The sequence below is a fragment of the Pinus tabuliformis genome, chromosome 7, assembly GCF_031772625.1.
Source record: "Pinus tabuliformis cultivar Carrire ecotype Pingquan chromosome 7, CPIR1, whole genome shotgun sequence".
Lineage (NCBI taxonomy): Eukaryota > Viridiplantae > Streptophyta > Pinopsida > Pinales > Pinaceae > Pinus > Pinus tabuliformis.
The window spans coordinates 1,447,960,405-1,447,966,404 of NC_142293.1; positions in this window are offsets into that span (position 1 = coordinate 1,447,960,405).

The following is a 6,000-nucleotide window of genomic DNA, read 5'->3' on the forward strand; positions in this document are numbered from 1 at the left end:
GTATGCATGGACATAACATATGGTGGGTGTACATACAAGCTTCAGACAACATTCACTAGTTTCGGAAACACTTGATATCTTTATCAATTTTCGTATTTAATATCATCCTACTAACACATAAATGAACAATGGGTTTTTTTTGACTTGTTGTATGTGATTGATAACATTGTATTTTATCTTTCCAAAAGTAATATGGAATTGTGTTTTTATTGATTCTTGGCTTTCAAATATAAGAGAGTCTCTTGCAATTTTTTCCAATAGAAATATCTAGAGAAAAACATGTCAATGTTACCAAAATATGAATTTGGTGTGTGTAGGACTTGACAGAGTCACTTATCAATCTAGTTAAATGTTGTTGCACCAACAAGTGACACCTCTTATCAATATAGTAAAACTTTGTTTCACTAACAAGTGATGCCTCCTCTATAAGAAGTACACAAAGTTGTTGGAATTCTTTGATAATGTAACAAATTTTTCATTGTTTAGTGAAGGACAATCTGTCTTGTTAAATGGCATATAAAAGACATAATGCAATGTGACACACCTGCATTGAATGCATATTTTCCTTGATATGTAGTTATCATTTTTTTAGTTGTGATTCATCATAAGGCAATGTATCAATACGTATGTGTACTAAGGACTGGAAATTTTCCATAGCCTTTAATGTTATTCCTATGCCTACACCTCTTGTTAAGACAAATGGATCTAGGCTAAAAGAAAGTATAAGCCACAGTGGCACATTACTTATAGGGACGGGTCCCGCATTGGTACCTCCATTGGGATATTAGTATATCACTCTTTTCAGTCCATAGGGGTATCTTACCCTCCATGAACGTAGAGGCAGGAGAGAACGAGCCACGCTTGGATGGAGTCTAGGGCTAACATCGCTTGGGGGCTTCACATTCGCATAGCGTGCACAGGAAAATACTTTTAGCAAGCCAGAATGTGAGTTCTTTTTCTCCTTCCCCGTCTAGAGGGTCTCATCCCATCCAATAGGCTGGAGAGCATAAGAGGTGGTGTGGTTGACTTTTCTGGTGAGATGAGAGAAAGGTGAAGCACAAGATATCTTGGGAAGCCTCAGGTAAGGTAGGTTGCGGTCATGTAAACTCTGTAGATAGAGACTGAAGAAATCTATATTTATATTCATTCTGTATTGATAAGCGATTATGATAAAATGAGCCCAAGTCAAGTGTAAACGGTGATAGAAGGCGCTTGAAATGGCAATTGAGACGGTTTTTTAGATTTGCCAAAGGATCCTATTGCTTGATCCTCTTGTTCAGCCTTCACTGGAATTGCTGGTGATAAGATCTCTTGTTCAGTTTGCACTTGATTTGCTGGTTAAGTGCGATTATTTGAGAGAGTAGTGTAAGGAAAGAGATCCCCAGTTGGCACCTATCTGCCTGCTGCATCTACCTATGATGGATGAAGAACTAACCTCATCTATCCTATAGAGTTTTTTTCTTAACACATCAATTACTAATTTTTCTTGTTTCGTGTTTAATTGCCGTATGATGTTATAGTATTTTATGTTTTCCAGTATATGTGGTTGTTTGAAAATTTCATATGGTCTTGTAGATTGTAGATTAAAATTCTTTTTATGTTGAAAATGTTGTGAAGCAATTTGGAAGTCATAGTTTTCATATTTTTCATCAATGAATTTTATCGAATCTTGTATTCTTTGTTTCATTTGGTTTAAGATTATCTATGTTAAATAAATATCTTGTACTCTTTGTTTCATTTAGTTTTTTACTATCTAAGTTAAATAATTGTTCAGTTTGTGTCTATTGCATTGATTGCATCGTCAATGTCATGCCATGTATGTGTTGTAATAAACCTAATTTTTTATTAATTTTTTTAATTGTTTTTTCCAATACAATATACACGTATTCCCAAGCTGGGTGATGTTCTTGATCATAGCCTCATTGACACAATACAGATAGTATAACATTAATTGTTCTCTTCAATAATTTTCAATGCCATTGTATTTGTTAAACTTCACGGATGGAATGTCATATGGCCTATTTTCTTTTCTATGTTTTGGTAATTATTGTATAACTAGAAGCAAATTATGCTAAACATATAGAATAAATACCTACAGGTTGTGGAATATAATAGTAGATGATTAATGGGAACATTATGTTTTCAAAGTCATATGGTTCCTTTTGAAAGTTTTTTTTGGTTTAGAACAAATGTTTGTTCCTTCATAGGAGATTATTTTTGTGTTTGTTCTTAAATGTTGATGTAAGTGTTTTGTATTTTTTTGTCGTGTAAGAATTGTAGTACCGTTAAGTTGCATATGAATTGGATATAATTGTGATTCAATGTTTGCAATCCAGATGGTTGGAATGTGTCATGCAATGCTATTTGTCTAGGCGTTCGTTGGCTTTCTTTGGAACAATTAAGCTTTGTGATTAAGTGTACATTAGATAGCATGTATGTATTCATCATGTGTTAATTTACAAAATTTTCGATGCCAATTTTTGCCTTTACCATAGATTGGTACATATTTATCCATAATAAGCCATGTTCATGTGCAGTTCCTCTATTTTGGAATTTTTTCACATAGGAATAGTCATTGATTTCTCCATATTAATTTTGATATGAGATTTTAATTGACATAGTGCATCTATCATATATCTATAGCAACATGCACAAGTTATAGATAATTTCTTATTAATAAGTGGGGTTCATTTTTTCTAATTCATTTTCACTTGGACTTGTAGTGTCTTTCCTCGTATGCTTATGCACTCATAAGAGGCTCTAAGATGCTTTGTGTTACTAAAGGAAACAAATAAAGTAAGTGGGTCTAGATGTCAAATCATTTCATATATATTTTTTTACGCATTTATTGATGGTAGTTTGGTGAAGTGTGAACTATTTTCAAGTCCATGTACCAAATGTCAAATTTCATAATGTGATCCACATTTGGCTTTCATCTGACATCTTTTACAAGCAATTTTCTTTGTTTCAACTGACATTTTCTAATTCTAATCCAAATAGCATTGAATACTTGGTTTATGATAATGTGAATTACTTTATAAAACATGTTATTTCTATGGTAAGTGAAGTCATGATTTTTATGCAGGGCTTTTCATTGATAAATCTTTTGATATGTAAATATTTCAACATTTCGCTTGGGCGTTTGTTTCTATAGAATATGATGGAATACTAATTTCTTCTCAGTACTTATCTTTGAAAATTTCTAATGACACATATCCGTAGTTGGTGCAATTTTAATTTGTTTATTTAGATGGTCATGGATAGTATGGAGGGCTCCTTAAGGGAAAACATTTTTCTTCAAGGAGCCAATGTTTTCTTTTGTATTTGAGGACCAAATACTCTATGATATTATTTTCATGATTTCGGTTTTCTAAAGACACAAAAAATCTTTCGTGATTACTTGATTCATCACTAAATAACCATAGTTCCTCCTAATTCATCCCAGAGTTGCAAATTAATCTTTCTTCCCATTTCTTATTATCTCGATGTGGTTGTTTTATTCTTTTAATGAGTGATTTGGATCCAAGTAGGCCCAGTGTTTTTCTTCTCCTAGACCCCATTTAGTAACCATACTGGCGATTCTTAAGATTTAAGTACAACCTAGTAATCAAACTTGGTGTTAGAAGGGGAGATGTATCTTTACCTTTCCAGGCCCTGGTTAATTCTAAAAAGTTGGGAGCATCTAGATCCATGTCTTTAGCTTGTTCTAGGTTTTATCTGACCTTTTGACACAGCAAAGAGAATGACCAACGGTAAAGGAGGTGAGGTAATGGATTCTAGAGGAAGCATGGTAGAAGAGAAGGGGTTAATAGGAGGTGGAGGTGGGGAAAGCATGTGACGAAGGAGAGGGTTTAGAGGACAAGGGAGGACCCATAGAATACTTCATTTTGACTTTAGGGGTGCTCGATTAAACTCAAACCCTTTCACCTCTGAATAGTTCACTTGTGAAGGGGCGACGTTAAGGGTTTATGTGTTTGTTATCAACAATGGTGAAGTCATCATTATCTTAGCCCGAAGATGGGGTTGTATTCTCCTTTGAAGCTAACATACGACAATTGGAGTATAAATTGCCATATTCATGGCACCACTGATAATGGAAGGGAATATGCTCATAATCAAGAGTTCTATATCCATAATTCTTATTGGTAAATAAATCTTAATTGAATGAAAGAAATAAGGTCCATTCTCAAAAACCTAGTTACGTTCCTCTAAACTAGCAAAGACCATAATAAAGAAAACCTTAGCCCCAAATTCTAGTTTGATTTCACCTTTACGTTTGCATTTATTTTGAAACATTAGGATAAGGATTTTTCTAATGGATAGATGCCTAGAAGTTTTCCAATGAGCACATGATCCTGTATATACTATATATACTCTTGATGTGATTTGAGCAAACCTCAAATTTGGGGTATATTGTTGCTTTTAGAAAGCAACTTCTTGGTCGCAATTTACAAGAGTGAGTAGCATTATGGTGAGGGTTTCACTATTTTCAATTAGGGTTTGGGCCAAGATGAATTGGGAAATGGAAGCTAATGACTGATTGATTGTTGCCTCCTAAGACAATCATTACCGTATGAGGAAGTGTTGCTCCCTCCATTGAATTTTCCATAGAACGAGTGGTAGGGAAGGGAACAAGACCACAATAGCTAGGATTTGAAGTTGGAATCAAATATTATTCAAAACTCATATTATTCTTTGAAATAGATAATGTTACATGCAAAAACAAAGAATTATTAATTACTGAATTAAGAAATGGTTAGAAAATAGGAAAATACATCTCACAATAATGCATTGAGGAAAATTTTTCGATAATATTGAAATTGTAAAATTTCTACTTCAATATTTGGTAGTGATCTAAATTCCTAAATACTTTATAAAATATCATTTAATGTAAATGGATATCGAATTAAGGAAATGTTAAATACAACTATTACTACTCAACGCTCTCCCATAAAAAAAATACTTAACATAATTTCATGGTCATATGCATAGAGCCAAGGAAATTTATGTTTTCAATACAATAAAAATTTATCATAGCTTATAAAAAAGAAAAAGTCTATGAAAATGCATAAGGAAAAGGTCATAAGATATTCATCATAATCATGTGGAAAGGGATCACAAGACACCCTCTAAAAACTAATAACTTGTAATATGAACTGGTACATTTTAAAAGTCTAAAAAACGTGTATTGTGAATGGAATTACTTGTAATTTGAAATTGGTCACATTATAAAAGATTCAAAAACATGTAATGTTATGGGACATACAAAAGAAAAACAAAAACAGAAATCTCTTCTTTTATTATGGACATTAAATTATAATAAAGTTTCTCTAAAAATAATCATCTTAAACAAGGAATACAACATTTTTTTTTAATTGCAATCTCTCTACTATTTTTAACTTGCACGCAGCGGTAGTCCCTACTAGGTCTAAAAACAATTAATAATACATACTAGATTATAACTATCAAACAATTATATGTGTTTGAGTTAAGCCAACAACATAGAAACTCTCTCAATTAAAATAATTATACTACACCCTTAAAATTTATTGAATTATTAAAATTGATTCAATAGGGAAAAAATATAATTTAAGTAATTGAAATAAATGTAGCATCAATGTGTTAGGGAAAGAGTTGAATATTTGCTTTTGTTTAACTTCTCTAACAATATTTTTTCTCTTTGAATATCTATACAATTTAAAATTAATTAAATCATAATCGAAGAAAAAAAAATTCAATTAATATACAATCAAAATAATTCATTGTGTATTGCCTTCAGGTGTATTTCCTCTAGACTAGAGAATCCAATTGAATCCATATTTTGCAAATCTTCTCACTATATAGGTTTTTTTATATTTTCAATGGTGTTACCTTCCCTTTGGATTTGATCAGTGATGTATTATGAAAAATAACACAAAAACTATGTCCAGTATCCAAAATACATCAGAATAACCATTGGCCATTCCTGAAGTCATAACTTCTTCTCATGGATATTCAAAT